Genomic DNA, 18,878 nt, shown 5'->3' with positions numbered 1-18,878 from the left:
GCATGCATTATTCAACCCAATTGCCATTAGCGGGGGCCTACGCTCGCTGCCAAACATATGCAAGGGGGGGACCTGAAAGCCCAACTGTAATCTCTCTCTCACCCTCAGGTGCCTAACATACAAATCTGAAGAATGAGACGGAGGAATTAAATGAAAAAATACCGAACGGGCTGAATTGAAAAAGTGGCACGAAAGGTTAATCTGTTGTTTGAATGCGGTGGCGCGGCACCCCAAGTCGCCCGAGTCCTGCCAAACACGCTGAAAGCTCGTTCCTGAGAAATAAACCTGTTTGTCGGCGAAAAACTGTTGTTCGACGAAAACGAGGGGGGATTCAAATTAAAATGTAATTGAAACGCTGTCGCCGACGACATGTCAAGGTGTTAGTACAACTGATTCGCCGCACATGTGGACACTTTTTTAACCACTTAATGTCTTCCTTTCTTCCTTTATATCCTCGGACCCGAAGACGACGGAGGAATTAGCGTTCAATCTTGTTTTGCGGCGATGGCTAACAGGAGTCTGACAGTGTAATTTAGTTGCGAGGGTGAAGACCACGTTGACGTAGGCTCAAGTGAACCCGTTGCTACGTCCTCCGGTTGTTGTGGGTTATTGAGTGTCGGGATTCGGCACACTTTCCTCCATACTCGTCTCTTATTTAATTGGACGGGATTTTTCAAGATAAATGTCAGCCTAGGAAATGTATTTCAATGATGTTAGGAAAATGAATTCATGACAATATGAGCTGAGGGTAATAATACAAATGTCATGTAGATGGTAGTTGATACATTTATAATTAGTCAATGTTAAATAAATGCACATATGGTTTATCTTAATTTATTGCATGATTACATTTTCCGGTGAAATCTCCGTTCACAAACCTTGAACCAAGTAGAATCATAATCTATCGTTCCAGCGCAACGGAAAACCCAAAACAAACACTCCACCTGTGACTCCATTATGAATTTACTTTAGTTCTCTTTGGCTTTGCCGACGCCACTCTAAACGCTGCGTTGGCTCATTTGCGTTTTCGAGGTTGTTCGCGGGGGTCCGTGTGGAGAGACGCACGTGAACAGACTGTACAGCTAATAGGCTTCGGTCGAATGAGTCGAGGAAGACCGATCGCCCGTTACCCTATTCCTCTCGATTCGCTAACGGCGCCAAAAAACCTTCGGTCAGTGCGTTGGCATCGGTACATCCAAGCTGTCGTACTCCACTTTAGAATTAGTAGAAAGTACAAACCAAACAAATGTTTGGTTTGTAAATATCTATGGTTTGTAGTGACGCGGGGAGTTTCAGCTGTGAACTAATTCTCTATTGGGTCGCCTCGTCAATGTCACAAATGATAAAGATGCCTCTTGTCTCTCTCGCTGATGTGTTCACCTGACAGTTTAGACGCAGAGGTGTCAGAAGGCGTGCGTCAAATGTGTCCGACTCAATTCATGTCGGGTTGAATGACACGTGACGTCTGTCGCACTCAAGAGTGCGAGCGTTGAGTGTGAATGGTTTCAGAGTCACAGCAGCTCCAGAGATCAGGATTGCTCTAGTCTCGCAAAGCCAGACCAAACTACAGCAAATAGATTGCTCCAATACAGTCTGGAATGGGACTGCGTTGGTATGGGGTGAAACATAGGTGCCCAAGTAACACTTCAATTGGACTTTGTCTAAGCATAAACCTGCTTTATTTGAAAATAGCACAACATTGACCAAATTATTATATTACTCAGTGATTTTGTTGCTATAGTCTCGGTCTATCCACCTATCTCTATCGCTCCTTATCACCCTCATTCTCTCTCTCTCTCTCTCTCTCTCTCTCTCTCTCTCTCTCTCTCTCTCTCTCTCTCTCTCTCTCTCTCTCTCTCTCTCTCTTTGTGCTTCACCACTTCACGACTCTGAATATTGTACAGCGGACCAAGCAGCTCCCAGAGGACCCAAGATGTCTGCGAGATAGAGCCAAGATGGAGTGGCCCCTTTGTTCTCAACAACAGGGCCCCCCACTTCATCAGGCCCTTTAAGAGGCTGCAGCCCCTCCAGGAACATCAGGGGCAGGGGCAGGGGAAGGAGAGGAGAGGGAAGAGGGGAGTGGGGAGGAAGAATTCAAACATTACGTGTTTCTTTCCTTTTGCTGTGAGTCTTATCGAGTAATAATATTAAGGTTTCAGTTTTTGATAGTTTGTCTTTGTTTTTTTCTTTGTTGTTATTTGTTCTTCTAAATCTTGATGCACAGAACGGTATAATAGAATACTATTACATGCAGCTGCGTGTCCTGACTTATTAAATAGGGGCTCTGGCGGGGCACAGAGCACAACAGTGTGTGTATGCTAAAATCCTTCCGTTAGAACACAGTTTTAATGTGTCTTTAATGTAAGCTCAAGTCCATCCACTTTGACCTCAACATAAGAAAGCAACACCTTCTAATTGATCATCCATACATTGACTCCACTAGCAACCATTCCAGGCCAAAAATCCAGAGATCACTTTCAGAAGACAAGCAGGCTTTCGTCTCACATTCTCAAGAACAATGAGTTTGATCGTTTGGTCCAACTCCTCTGAAGAATCCTCTTTGTTGAGTCTGTGTTGTTAATTGACGCTAAATTGGTCAATTACTTTTTCGATTAAAGCTTGTCATTTTCGTTAAGAACAGGGGGTCTGTCTTCTTCCTCTTCATTGCTGGGAGGGTAAACGCGGGCAGAGTGGGACTGGACCACATCACCTTGCGTTGATGGCCAGAGCCCATTGTTCGATGGGAAAGGAAGTGTGAGCTCCCAATCAATTCGCGACTCCATTGTTCACCTTCGGACGAGTGGATGATTTAAGTGCTGTTGTTCCTTTCCGATGAGAAGTGATAAACCATGTTCTAAAGCTACGACCTACAGCCGTGGTAGCTGGGGAGGAATGTTTTCTGCCTCTGCATCCCTAATCATTTATCCTGTTTGACCCAAAATCGCCTGACCTTGAAGGTGAGATAAAAGCATGTTAAGCTGTGAAATGAAAAAGGGAATAAAAACCCACATTAGGGGAATATGCTGTTTCCAAATGATGTATATCTTTACTGCACATGAAATATTTATGATTTTATACATTTATGTATTTATGAACGTCGAAACCTCGTGATTAAAATGAAATATGCCAGCCCTTAACCAAAATCCACCGCATAATAAATAACATAGAATATTATATAATCCATTTAAAGAACATTTTGAAATTAGGCTTCATCATGCAAGGGCATTCCCGTGTTTTTCTCTTTTTCCACCCGCAAAACCTTCACCGTGTCCGAATTATTTAGCGTTTTTCCGATCGGAGTCCCCCATAGCAGGCGTGTGTATGCACGGAACCTTCCGGAGGCATTAGGTCCCCGCTCCAGGGACAAACATCCATTACGGTGCCGCCATGACTAATTACCCACCGAGGATTCATTATTATTCCTGCCCGCTCCACCTCTTGCTCTCCTGGTTACCGGGCGACCACCTGTTCCACCGGTGTGGATTAGATTAGATTGGGGCGGGAGTTGGGGGGGGGGGGGGGGGTGGTTTCTGTGGCAACGGTGCGAGAAGGAACAGCCGCTGGTAATCCAAAATGTCGGATCTGGTTTGAACTGCTTTTCATCATTCTCTCACCTGACTGGCCAGATGCTCTGTGTTCAGAGGTGTGGATCGTGGAGGTCAGTGTGGGTCGGTGTGCGTGACTGTGTGTGTGTGTGACTTGTGTTTGCACTTGGTTGTGCGTGTATTTGTGTGTCTGTCATGTGTGTGCATGTGCATGCGTAGATGCAGTTGTGTGCTTTTGTATTTTTGTTCAACTATATTTGTGTGACCCGTGTGTTTGTGTGTGTGTCTGTTTGTGTGTCATTTTCTGTGACTGTGTGTGTGTGTTTGTGTCAGGTTGTGTGTGACTGTGCTTGTTTGTGTGTGTGTGTCTTTGCCTCATGTTGTGTATGACGGTGTGTGTGTTTGCTTCATGTTGTGCGTAACTGTGGGTGTGTTTGTGTATTTGTGTTCCTCTATGTGTGTTTGTGTCAGGTTGTTTGTTACTGTGCTTGGTAGTGTATGTGGGTGTGCGTGCGTGCGTGCGTGTGTGCGTGCGTGCGTGTGTGTGCGTGTACGTGCGTGCGTGTCTGCAATAGTAGGGCATGAGCAGAGCTTAACAGAGAGTGACACGCTGCAGAGAGCGGGCAGGAACGGACAGAAAGGCTAACGGAGGAGAAGAGATGGAGGGAGGATAAAGTAAACGAGGGAGAGTCCAGGGTCGAGTCCAGGGGAGGATCAAGCAGAGAAGGGCCTCACTTCTCTGTTATCTCCTCCACCTTGGGCGCTCCACCTCCTAACCCTGATTGTAACAGAGATGGTTCTTTTCTCCCTCTGCCTGAATCAATGCCGGCTGGGAGCACTGCTGCAGAATCAGGTTTTCATCGACTCTAATCTGTTGGGGTTTTAATAATGCAGGGAGCAAAGCTACAGTATCACGTAGGACCGCAGTGTGGACGCCGGCTCAACTCATGTTCGGACATTCACAGCAAAATGAAAAACAAATGGACAGGGAAAGGGTTCGGGAGTATTGTGGGATTTTGCATGCGTGCAGCCGAGAGCTAATATGTGACCTCCACCCCTTTTGGCTCTGCCACCACCCTGCCTGATAACACCTCCACTAGCAGCATCATCAACTCCAACCTACTGACACCACCTGTACAACCATCACCAACTCCACCACACTTCCACCAACACCACCACTACAACCTCCAACATCTTACGACCACCACAACTCCATCACCCTCACCACCTCCCCTCAAACCACCCACTTCCTCCGCCACTCCATAAATGGAGCTCCGCCAGCCAAAGGAAACCATCCCCTGAGGGAGGAAAGCATTTGGGGCGGTGGGATGTTGGGATTCCTGCCCATGCCTGGCGAAACGTGAAAGATTCACCCTGTCACGCGTCGCCTGTCTCAGAGGAGCGCTACAGCCGAAATGTACAGCAGCCATCGATAGTCACGGCGCGATTCCCGCCCGCTCGCCACATCCATCACGCTATGCCGTGACTCCAGCCGCGCCGTGCCGCAAATATTTTTTCCATAGGATGGTAGGGGTAAGTTCCCGCCTTTTTCGCATCCGATTGCTTAGAAGAGCTCTCCTTTAGATCGTGTTTCGATTAGTCCTTGCTGTTTGGGGTAATTTAGGGTTAGGGTTAGGGTTAACCCTAACATTTACCAATCGGAGGAGAGCCCTTCTATCCAATCAGAGGCAATTCAGAGGCGAAAAACCCCTACAATCCTACCGAAAAAAGTATCTGCGTGCCTTGCTGTTGTTCAGTATTAATTTATTAAAACGTGTGCACGTTAAACAACCATTGGGGAGGGGGGCTTTTATTTTGTAATGGCGATACAACGGACCGGTCCACGTCTCGGCAGGGATCCCGTTGTTCTCGTCGCAGCGTAACGAGGTGGCGATGATGTCGAGCGAAGAGAATTCATCAAAGTCCGACGGGGGAGTGGAATTGATTGTTCCTCGAGGAGCGTGGCATCAAATTGATATGCAGTAGCTACCTCAGTGAAAACGCATTTGGATGACCTTTTTTCTGTTCTTCTTCAGCGTGGAGGAGCGCAGGCACTTTGATGTTCCACTCTTCGGGGCCGAAATGTGTTTTCATCTCATTACGTCTATAATTGAACTACCTGCTGAGATGACACCGCTCGAGCGCGGTCTCAAGCGCGGTGACAACAACACGGCAGACGAGCCTTTTCTTTGGTCTTTGCTGGTTTGTTTAATGGTTTATCTCGTCCTGACTTCACAGTGGACTCAGGAGTCCAGATTTTGTGTGTGTGTGTGTGTGTGTGTGTGTGTGTGTGTGTGTGTGTGTGTGTGTGTGTGTGTGTGTGTGTGTGTGTGTGTGTGTGTGTATAAACAAATTATACATTTGAGAAGATTAAGTGTTGAAGGTATATACTCATACATAATCTACCAGATTGACATCGAATGAACAAAACCCAAACATATCCTTCATGCTTAATGTATACTGCATCTAAACGTGGATAAATATTCCATACGGCTCATGTTGAATGAATTAACCTATGTACCGTCTACCTTTGTGTTCAATGTAACTCATGTATTAGCTATTCCCCAAGGTTTATTTCAATAGATACTGTAAGTATATAGACTTGCAGATAATGATGATGGAATGTATAAAGCACTCTGATTGGCGTAGAATGTAGCCAATAAGGCACAGTGAATCAGCAGTGTCAGGAGAGTAGAGTTAGGTTGGCCAAAATATTGCTTACGCAATTATGAAAATGCTTTATTAATACAAAGTAGTATAACAAGCCTGTAATGCCTTCACATTGCCTTTAGATTGTATATATATAGATGTACATATATACTGCATTTATATATAGATTGGTTAATGTTGACTGTATAAGCTCAAACAGGCTTTGCAGTTCACTTCTGCAGATGTTTTTTTGATATTCAGCATTCCCCGTTGTGTATGTTGGCTTAAGAGTGCTTAAACGGTTTCCCCAGCAAGACCTCACATACTCTCACACATACAGATTTTAGATCAGCCTATAGCGGGCCGGCATAGGCTCAGATGCATCAATTATGGATGATAGATCCAGGTGGAGTCATTTTTCGTTAGCCCAGACCGTACCATTGTGGATGTTTTGGGTGTAATGTGAAGCAGTCTGCGTTTTGCACTGAAATGCGTATTTGTTATCTGCAGTGGTGCTCTCAGACTTGGGAGGTGTTATTGGATTTTGAACACACGCTTTTTTTATGTGGTCCCCAACCCGCTGTTGGAAATAAAACAGGCCCTGCGATGGGATACAAATGCATATATCCTGTTGCGCAAGCACACACGCATGCACACTCGCATACACACACACAAACACAGAATAAATAAATTGACGCATGAAGAGACGCACACAAACAAACTCACAGCAATTGAAACACACACTTAGATGGATACACACGCACAAATGGAAACATATATACAGCTGGACACACAGGAAACCAATGGACATATAACGAAACACACACACAGCAATTGAAACATACAGTCACAAACACACACACACACACACACACACACACACACACACAGAAAATAAACAAATGGATATAAAAGGATACACACACACAAACACACCGTTTAAAAAGCACCCTCAGATGGATAAACACACACAAATGGAAACATACAGTACAGCCGGTTGGACAAACACACACACACACACACACACACTCCCCCCTTACACTCACACACACAGTCGCATATGGTAGGGCTAACAAAGCTTGACAAGTGTAAGCAGGTAGCCCGGTGGGAGGGAGGGAGGGAGAGAGGGTTAAAGAGAGAGAGAGAGAGGGTTAGAGAGAGAGAGAGAGAGAGGGAGAGGGAGAGGGAGAGGGAGAAAAAATTGAGAATTTGTAAGACACTCTACGGCGGCAAAGCATTTGGTTTAGTGGAGCATTGGACCGTGAAGACTCATTTGGAGCATAGTCCCCTAAATCCCCTGGGGTAATGGTGGGGTAAGGTTCACATGGTGGGGTAAGGTTCACATGGTGGGCAGTGGCATCAGAGGACTTTGGTCTGATATTAACAAAACAAAGGTGTGGGGCCTGATCGTTATGGAAACTTAAGGCCTGGCCATTGCTGAAGCCAGCCAAGGCAGAAGAGGCTAATCAGCAATACGCTAAGTAGTGGACGCAAGCTAATAATAATCTACACAGTAAAGAAGTTGTATGATTGATTTATGCATAAATGCTCACTAACAACACCTTTTTAATTGGAACGAGGTTTCTGAGCTATCTCTATGTGCAAGTTTAACATATACAAAGTCTAATGAATCAACTGAACTAGTAATGACTTAAAGTCAGGTTGAATCATTTGTGATGTTGTTATTAGGATAGATTTTTCCACAGCAGTGAGGGAGCCAGAGAGAGGAAGTTGTGTGTGTGTGTGTGTGTGGGCTTGAACTTATATAAGTCGGTGTGTGTGTGTGTGTGTGTGTGTGTGTGTGTGTGTGTGTGTCCAGGAAAAGGAAGTCTGTCTTAATGAGCTAAGCAGTGATCGGTGAGAAGGAAAAAAATAAAATAAAATCAAGGCTCAGAGAATCCCTGAGGAAAACGCCAAACATAAGTGTGTCCTTAACTCTTGCGCACAAATACACACACACAGACACACGTACACATAAATACACAGACAATCCTGTGCGTTATTATAGATCGAAAAAAGGACTAGTCCGAGTGTGTGTGTTCGTATGTTTGTGCGCGTGTGTGTTTGTGTGTCGAATCGGCAGCCCAGAACATAAAGGAGAGGGAGGGTGGAAGGATGTGCGATATTAATTTTGAAACCATGGACGCCATGTTCATAGCTGGCCTGCAGGACTGATGACAGGGAACACCAGAGGCGGTTGTCAAGGTAACGACACTTGAGCGACATGACTAAATATATTTATTTGTTAGACCACCTATGAGCTTCGTTTCTTTGTAATTGGTTTCTGCTTTTAACATAGTTATTAAATGTGTTACATTTTGCAGATATATGTCAATGTTGGGTTTTCACACTGAATTAAACTAGGTAGGTCTGTATGCAAGATATTTTCATCGACAAAATCTCACTATCATCTAAAACGTTCCTTCAACTATATTGTCAATGTGGACTGTCAAAATTCCTCACAATTTCATTTTTTGTTTTCAATGTTGGTTGTGTTGTTGCATCAATATTGATTGTAGGTCAGTGCAGCTAAACGTCACTTACATCTGAGTGTTAGTGTGTAAATGTGAACGCACACTACTGATGGATGGACAGATGAGGCCCTAGAGGGACGATACTCCTTCCAGAGTCATGCATTTGAAGTGGGAGGTTAGGTTAATGCAATACTCTCGTATTGCATTAACCCTCGTATTGAATTAACATAACCTCCCACTTGCTGTCAATCAAACATTGCAATTGCCTTATTTCGTAGCGTGCTGCGTTTGTCTCGTGGGGTTAGGTAGTATCTCTGTGTAGTTGCTCCATGAAAGCAGCCAGGAGGAAGGGGGTGGCTTGGGCAGGCTCTCCCCAGCACAGGTGACCCACAGCTGGGCCTTGATATCCTACAGTCCAGGGTCTTGGTCCCAACCACGCAGACGCACATGCAGACTCCCACGCACGCACGCACGCACGCACGCACGCACGCACGCACGCACTCTGCCTCGCCCCATTTAAAGTAGGTTGGTGCATTTGGTGCAAGTCTTTTTCATTAGAGAAGTGTATGCAAGCGTATTACATGTGGCTGTATTAAATATTTGTAAACGTACACATCAGCCAGTCAATGCTCAAGATCCAGTTCATAAAAAACCCAATGAAACAGTTGCATGGAGCTAGTCAATTGAAGTGTGTGTGTGTGTGTGTGTGTGTGTGTGTGTGTGTGTGTGTGTGTGTGTGTGTGTGTGTGTGTGTGTGTGTGTGTGTGTGTGTGTGTGTGTGTGTGTGTGTGTGTGTGTGTGTGTGTGTGTGTGTCGGATCATAGGGAGTTCACACTGGGGTGGAGGATTAATAAAGGAGATCCATGCGGCTACGTTCGTCTGTTTGACACGTCTAATTGATCCGCTGCCATGCGACGTGCCTCCAGTCCTGCTAGATAAGCTGCCACCATTACTCATTGTAAAGTGGAGGGAAAGAGACCTTTATTCTGTGGGCTGATGGGTATTGTAGTTCTGTCAACACAGAGCCCGGGAATAGATACAGAGAATGAAAAGGAAGAATGTAATGTGTACAGATAAAGGGAACCACGGATAATGTTATAGTCGGGCTCAATTTACATTTTAATGCCAGAAATTATAGCAAAATGCTAATGTATTCAAAATGCTAAAATGTTACTGATTAAGAGGGAAACAATTTGATGATTTGTGTTTTGTTTTATTGTATACTCGCAATTCTTTTTTTTGTAATTATTTGATATATTTAAACCAAAATGAAAGTTACAAATAAAAGGATGATGGCTGTATTATTAAAAGTTGCCAGTAGAGCAAGATGGAAAACGTCTCATAATAACAGTGCAGTATTGCACAGCAAATTTGAATCATTATTTCATAAATGCAATGTGACCGGGGAGAATTTCTGCCATTTATTTCCTTCACGTAAGTTTTCGTATACCTCGGAAATAATGGAATATATGTACTGTGGCATTCCTGACAAACAGCAAATCATTTGTGACTCACTATAAAGACTGTGTGTGTTTGTGCACGCATGTGTGCGTGCATTTGTGCTAGTGTGTGCGTTTGTGGGTGCGTGCATGTGTGTATAGAGATGTTAAATAAAGAAAGCAGATGAGATACAAAATATAAAAATGTGTACGTTTGTGTGTGTGTGTCTGTGTGTTTGTGAGTGTTAATCAGTGTGAATTCCTAGCCATGGCACTCGCGCATCTCCCAACATCCTCGACTTGGCAGCAAACAAACTCAGAGAGAGGTTGAGGTAGGGCCAGTCGCTCTGTCTCTCGCCATGGGGGAGCTGGTGATTATTAAGAGTAATGTATACACGCTTCTCAATAACGGCGACCGAGAGATTAGCTTATCCGTCTCCCCCCTGGCGTGAAGCCCCCGCGTGTCGTAACTCCATATCCTCCCTCCCTCCCCCCTTACTCCCTCATCCTCTCCCTCCCTCCCTGCCCCCCCTCCCTCCCAAACTCCCTCTCTTTTATCTGGTTTTGTTAAACAGTAATGAGTGTTCATCTTTGATGACACACACACACACACACACACACACACACACACACACACACACACACACACACACACACACACACACACACACACACACACACACACACACACACACACACACACACACACACACACACACACACGATGTAAAGGTCTTTGATTGCCTTGAAAAGGGAGCTATATAACTGCAAGTCATTATTATAAGATCAAATGGATGAATACATAAAACACTGGCCTGGAATTTGACTCCACTTTCTACACTTCAACCCCTTTTTTCTGACTGGTGTTAATCATCCCTCAATTAATCACTGCTATAGAGCCGGTGTTACCACACTGCGAGTCCCAGCCCTCTCAAAGGCCTAAGGGTGAATTCATCTCTTATTGAAATGTAAGATATATTGGTAAAGGTGCTGGGACTTTCAAATATGAACTTAATGACCCCCTTAAGTATTCTATATTGAAAACCACTTAGTTTCATGTGGCTTTTGCACCGTTAAACTGCTTTTGTTAAACAACCGAAAATTCCCGGGAAATTCGCTCAGATAAGATATTGTCAAACACCTTTTTCCTGACTCGCAACTGGCCCTCTCAGTTTTTGTCATCGTAATTGGTACGCCAAACCTCGTTCCCAGGTTGGAATTCATCCATCGTGAAAGACTGGATGCCTTTTTTCTAAATAAACGGTTATTGGACATTATGTGCACAAGGAAATCAAGCTCCTCATACATGCAGGACCATTTTATTTTAACCCAAATAAAGTTACTTCTGACATCACACGTGTTACGGCCACATTGGCCTTTCGGTTGTCGTTGTACGTGTGCTACGTGTTTTGTCTGCCTTTGCTCTCATAGGCCTGGACCCGCATGTTCCAGGATGGGGGTGTGCCTGCGTACGGGGCCTGGCCTGGAGAGACGCGGAGCGGGAGATTTGATTTGTGCTTTGCACCATGATTGTTTATATCCGTTTGATTCATTGCTTTTGAGGCAATTAAATGAAGAAACTTAGATTTTTCGCGCTGTCTCCTGCCCCGTTTCTTTGTTACGTTTGAGCCGCGTAACACACGTGATGCAAAAATGTGTATGGAAAATGTTCTCCTCGGCTCAGTTATGTATCGTCATGTTAGATTTGGTATCGAAACAAACAACATAGTTTAGTCAACCTTTCTACCCCCATGTTCCCAACGGCTGAAGTCGGGAGTCGGGAATAAAAAGAAGGGATTGCTGAGGAGAACCGCCGTCACAGAAGAAACCCCCCAGACCCTGCAGAAAGGAGAGATTGTTCGGACAACAAAGGGAAGAAGAGGCTAAGGGAGCCAGCTTGAGAAGAAATACTGGAACTGATATAAAAACAATGCGTAAAATGAAATGCTAGAGACTGCCATGTCTAACAGAATGGCATCAGGTATGCGAAAGACTGATTAAATACTGTGCTGCATTATTTCCCTTTTTTAACTACTCATAAAGGTGGGAATTAAAAATTAACCTTATATTAAGAAGCCATATTAAGCAGTTTGGATCACTTTTAATAATTCATATTAAAGGGCAATGCTGGTGCCTGTTCATTTGACTCTCTCATGGTCTTCAGGTTAAAAATCTTTAGTGTACAGAAACTGAAGTACAGATACCAAGAGTTCATAACTGCGTTCAGGCATAATCTGTTATTTTATGAGCAACTATTTCCCTGAGAATTTTGTACATGAAGAGATTATATCGACATTTATTGATTTTGTATTGTTTCTCTTATGGGCAGCACTAAAGTGTGGCCTCATTAATGTAACCATATATTCTGATTTTGGCTTTATGAGGATTCTTATCCATAGATGCTCGAACACCAACACAGACAAGTGAACAGCAAAGCAACCTGTAGGCTTTAACACTCTGTGAAACGGTAATTAACTGAAAATATGCCACACACTCACCGCACCAGCGACAACAACACCAATTTAGATTAACATTTCTTGTAATGGATATTATAGTCAATGCAATGTCAGGGCATTATGTTGCTTTTCAAGTAGCGCATACATTGGATTTTCTTCTTGTGCGTTGAAAATTCATCCTTCTGCCAAGCCTGATGGAGTACTTTGTATTAAATAATCACTGCGACGAAATAATGGGATGTTGTGTGGTTCACAGTGTTGGATACTGCTAGCCTACGTGGAACTGTAGTCAACTCATTGTTGTTAAAAAATTATATATAGGCCTATATATATGTATATATATTATGCATACACTTTCCTCTCTTTGCATGTATTGTTTTTCCAAAAATACCAAAATAATTAGTAAGTAAGTAAGTCACATTTATTTATAAGGCACATTTAAAAACAGTTTTCACTGGCCAAAGTGCCGTACATGGTGCAAAGAGGCATGTAAAGGAACACATACCACATACATAGAAAAAAACAAAAACAATTACACAACAATCTCCATGAATCTCTTTGGGCAAACTCAACTGCCAGATCATGCCGAAATCAAAATGAAAAGAGCCAATGTGTTTCTAATAGGACCATAGGGAATAACACTGATCGATCATATTTGGGCTTTAATGGAAATTCTCTGCCAAGCAAAATGAGGGGTCAATCACACCACGAGTCATTTAGCACCCCTCTAAGCAAGCAATGTAATTTTCTTGTCAGGTAATTTCAGCTCCCCCAATCAAGTTAAGGGTAGCCTTTTGCAATTAATGTCAAATACAAAAAGAATGCTCTTGAATGCTATGCTCTCTCACAGTCCATAGCTGATAGTTGCTCAAACAGTCTACAATATCTGGTTAGGTTGCTAGCACACCTGGCCCTGGCCAGCTAGGAATCATATTCATTGAATAATAAGACTGCTATTGGAGAGTTAATTCAGTATTCAGGCTGTGCAGTTTTAGCAGTTTGTTTAATTAAAAAGTTACCAAGCAAGGAGGGCCAATACATTAAAACGTATATTTACTAATTCGGTATGCAGCAATGCGTGGCAGAATGCCAGGTAATCGGAAACCCACTCAGTCACACATATTTAGCAAACCACCTGAGTTTATGAATGTATTATCCAACAGACAAACTACGTTGCTAAAATGTTTTACCAGAGGAGTAAAAAGCAAGTTGGCCGCATTCGCCATATTGTGTGTACGTGTTGTACTTGTGCTAGCAAATAAATTACAATAAGCAATTAAAGCAGATGGGCCTTCGAAAAAAAAATCCAAAAGAGATGAAAAAACAACAAAACAGACGTTGGCATGACTGCCGCCCGGCCCAGAAAAAAACATTAGAATGCAGTGCAGATATTCAATCCCTTTATGTCGGGATGTAATTAATGTGTGCACGTTGGTGTGTGTGTGTGTGTGTGTGTGTGTGTGTGTGTGTGTGTGTGTGTGTGTGTGTGTGTGTGTGTGTGTGTGTGTGTGTGTGTGTGTGTGTGTGTGTGTGTGTGTGTGTGTTTATTGTTTGAGGCTATGCGTGATGGCGAACATGTCTCCAGCGTACCATGCTAACACACCCTCACTGAGCTCCCTTCGGTATTAGTTTACACAGGAGCGTTAGAAGGGGAAAAAAAATTATCATTTGTAGAAGGCGACAGGCGAGCTAATAGTGTAATAAACACAATGCTAATATTTCATTCTAATAATGAGAGTGTATTATCAGAAGAGTGTATAATGGAATTGGGACAATGTAATTCATTCAGAAGGGACCCTTTTCTCTCTGCCAGTGGTTTATGAGATACCAAAGCAGCCAAGATGGCTGCAATTACAAGACTCACAAGAATGAATTGGCAAACATGCGCTTGACACCCAGAGAGATTACACTTTTAAAGGGTTAGGGGATCTTTTATTTTTCTTTCTCCTATAATGATGAATGCTTTGAGTGTGTTTATGTTTGTGTATGTGTTAAACGAACTGAAGTGGTGGGATACGGTGATGATGAATGATCATAATAATAACATCAAAACAGTATTCATACCTCCTTATCACGTGACATCATTTGACCTTTGTCTTTTTTCTGCTGTACTTCAAACCCATTCAGGATCAACAACACACATTTGTCTGTGTGGAACGCGGGGTGGAGTGATGGCTTAACTGTTTTACGGGGAGGTTGAGCGAGAGTGAAGTGCTTTTGGGGCGAGAGAACGTTCGGTTTTCATATCCATAATATTTATTTAGCTCTGCGTGAAGCTGGAGGCAATAGAAGGAGCAGGTAGGGGTGGCAAAAGAGATTATCTTCGGGTTGTTTAATTTCTCTTACTTGCCGTCTTTTGCTCTTTACTGCTTCTCTCTCTTTACAACCCTAACATTTTACTCACATTCACACAGCATCTTGTAATCGTATAATTAACTGCACTCACACAGGCAACATTAATGCAATACAAAAAGCTTTTCAATTGTCAAATAACAATCGACAACTTAAAAAATATGGCATATGAAAAACAAGGTTATGATAAAAATATGTTAACAGCGGTGTGACATAGTCAGGGCACCTTGTTATTGGCTAAGAGCATATCCAAAAGATACAAGGGAGAAAAACCTTTATAGAGCGAGTGTTAGCCTATTAGCTTCCCAGGGCAGGGATACCAGGATGTATTCCAGCATGCATCTTGGTGGACACGCGATGGGGCCGAATTTAAAGTGGCTTTCAACGGCCAGCCAATATCACTCCCGGCGGTGAAACAGGCCCCCCCCCTCTTTAATACCGCGGTGGTGTGGCCTGAGGCTAGCCGCTAGAGGCCCGCTCAGGGGTCTCCCCGGGGTAGCAGCAGGGGTTTCGGGATGCTTTGACCTTTGCAGCAGAGCCAAATCCTCGAACTACTGCCGTGTCCCAGTCAGTGTCCCACGGCAACCGGAGAGAGACTGTGGGGAGGGTGATGGATTCTCAGCCATGGCCCCCCATATATAAAAATTGAACTCTCACCGTCTCCGCCCGGTTGACTTTTCCTTGAAATTGTCCCTGGGGGGGAGGAGACAGGTGGAAGTGTGTGGGGGGGGGGGGGGAGGGGGGGTTTGGTCGGAACCTCCGCTGTGAAGTATATAGGCCCTTTGAGAGGCGCAGTGTTTTATGCGTTGTCACGGCACTGATGAAGTGGCCCTGGCTCGCGGCGGCTCTGGTGAGGACGATGATGACTCAGTGGGATGATGCCATTTGATTCACGACGCCCTCGCGCGATTCTGTTTTGATTTGTAATCGGCGGCGGGAATCTGGCAGACCCCATTGCCGCGCGTCGATTGTCGACCATCGCATCAACTATCAATCGTCCAAATCAGACGCGGTTATACGTTTTATTTTTTCTATAGTTGTGTTTCAGAATTGTTCACTGTTCATTGTTCAGCGCGGCATGTTGCTCAAGAGGTAGAGTGGGCTGGCTGGTTACCAGACGCTTGCTAGTTTGAACACGTGTGTCGAGGTGTCCCTTAGCAAGACACCGAATACTAACTGCTCTCGACGAGACGGCTGTTGCCTTGCAAGGGTGACACCGCCGTCGGTGGGTGAACATGTGTAGGAATGGGTGAATGTTTTGGGTGCCATTTGGTTAGAAAAGCGCCATATAAATACAGTCCATTTACCCTTCACCCGTTTGTTTCGGTGTAAACGGAAAGAGAAAGACGCATTTGAACTCCAGGAACCAAAAGAAAATGTGTGAAAACCAAAACCGGTTTGAAGGAATATCGTAAACAATGTTAGCGTTCTTCCAAATGTTTATTGACCCAGTTGAGGCCTACGATAACAGGGAGCCCCTCTGCCACAGGGGCCACCACTAAAAGGCCCTTTTCTTTGCAGCACCATCACCTTATCTGTTAAGTGCAGACTCCTACACGCCTGTGAACACGTACAATTACAACACCCGCACACCCACACACGCACATACACACTCGGACACAAACGGTATCGACATGCACGCGCAGACTCGCACACACTTTCGACATGGAAAAACACAAGCAACATTTACATACACACTTATGTCCCGCATGCACAAACACACAACTGTAAACCCACAGAGAAGAAACCATTTAAAATTCCAGCCTCACCCACGCATGTACGTCCACATAAATTGTTACGCTTGAATGTGAGGACTGCACAAAAACACAAAAAGAAACACACACGTAATAAATGTTGTCCATGGCAACTAGTGAGCTAGATGCTTGTGATCAACTGCCCTGATTCTCTCACACACACACACACACACACACACACACACACACACACACACACACACACACACACACACACACACACACACACACACACACACACACACACACACACACACACACACACACACACACACACAGAAGCGCTGGGGGTCATGACCCCGTGTGGGGGTGGTCTGTCTCATAGATAATAACATTACACATGCAAATGAAAGGCTTCGTTTTTAATCAATGTTTCTTTACAAGAAAAAAATATGCAAACATGCCTCAGGTCCCTTGAGAGCTGGCCCCTTCACTTTCTATGGGAAACATGTGATTCCAAGGATTTGGAGATTAGAAATTGAAAATAAATAGTAGCGCGATGAAAAGAAAGGAAGCAAATCACAGCCATGTTTTGAAATTATTTGAAAAAAATTCAAGTTTCCGATATTCAGAATACAGTATTCATTCCTCATGTGCAAGATTTCAAAATATGGACCAGAAAATTAAATCGAGACAGAATGCATTCAAATCTACTGGCGGCCCATCAGAGTTTGTTCTGATCATGTCGTCAAAGAAAACTGCCGGAGAATTAAACCCAACGATGGCCACGAAGGAGATGTTTACGCAAACTCTGACCTCGATAAGCACAGGGGTTTTCAGGTGTGATGACATCAGTCGCCTCTAATACATTCAGTCTTGATTGCTTTGGCCTTTCCTTGGAATGCCCTGGGTCTTCAGGCAGAAGTCCCTGGACAGGCAATGAGCTAAAGGCAGTGAGCTGCAGGCCAATGAAAGCAATCGTTTGAGGGAACACATACGACAGGCGTGGCCACAACAGAACCCACCCAAAATCTAGGATGCTTGACTTGGGACTTGTGAAAAAGAGATTTCTTCATGCACATTGTTGTTAAAAAGCATCTCTTTACTTAAAACACAGCACAACTGTCAAGTCACTTGCACAACTCCAGCCCCTCCAGTCTAAAACTCTGGCCCTCTTAAAGAGCACCAGAATGGGTGTGGCTCAATTAGCCTATGAGCCACAGCTGCGGACTATCACGGCTAACCAGCCAGACAGGAGCACGTGAATCTTTTAAAACATGTTTAAAAACAGTGAAGATGCCATTCACATCTTCACAGGACTATTGTGTCATTTAGGTGAAACTTCTATCCAAAGTGCCTTGCTGTGAAGCCTTAAGGGGCTTGATGGTTAGGAGACTTACTGTGAAGCTTTAAAGAGCTTCAGCTTGATAGTTGATTTAATCTGAAGCCATAAGAAGCTTAAGCTGGTTAGGTGACTTACTGTGAAGCCGTAAGGAGCTTAAGATGGTTGTCTGACCTACTGTGACACCTTAAGGCACTTGGTGATTGGGCGACTTACTGTGAAGCCTTGAGGCGCATAAGTTGGTTAAGCTACTTACTGTGAAGTCTTCAGGAGCTTGCTTGTTAACCTACTTACTGTGAAGCCTTCAAGAGCTTATGCTGGTTAGGCAACCTACTTTTAGCCTTAAGCAGCTTACTGGTTAGGTAATTTGCTCACGGATGCGTATAAGAAGGTTGTGGAGGTTTGGGATCTCACCCAGAACCCTATGGATGGGAGTCGATCTCTTTAGCTAACTATTCGACCCCCTTATTACAGTATGACATCAATACTTGGTCAATAAACAATAGTATGTTTCAATACTTGGTCAATTTCGAAAACGGACTCAACATACAATTACACTGTGATGACAGATCCCAATGCTTTTCTTCTTAGGAAGCATCGAGCGAGAGTTCTTTAGTTCTTTGGAGGAGTCTGGCAGAACAAATTGACAGAACGATCGGAGCGTCTCCTCTCGCTCGAAGGAGCCGCAGAATCGCCTCCAGCCATCTATTTTTCCCTCGTTCTCCTCATTGATTATTTTTTGAAAGAAGAGGAAAAAGCTGACTGCAGTTTAAATTAACAACAAAAAAACAGGCCCCCTTGGTGTGTCTTATCTCAAACATGAAAATGCACAATACTAGGACCTTAACACACAAATGGCTGGTCTACGCAGCCTCACCTGGTCGAGTCTGATTGGACTGATGCTCGCAACCAAACCTGGTCGGGAGC

The sequence above is a fragment of the Gadus chalcogrammus genome, chromosome 19 (assembly GCF_026213295.1).
Source record: "Gadus chalcogrammus isolate NIFS_2021 chromosome 19, NIFS_Gcha_1.0, whole genome shotgun sequence".
Classification (NCBI taxonomy): Eukaryota; Metazoa; Chordata; class Actinopteri; order Gadiformes; family Gadidae; genus Gadus; species Gadus chalcogrammus.
Note: the sequence above shows the minus strand (reverse complement) of the source record.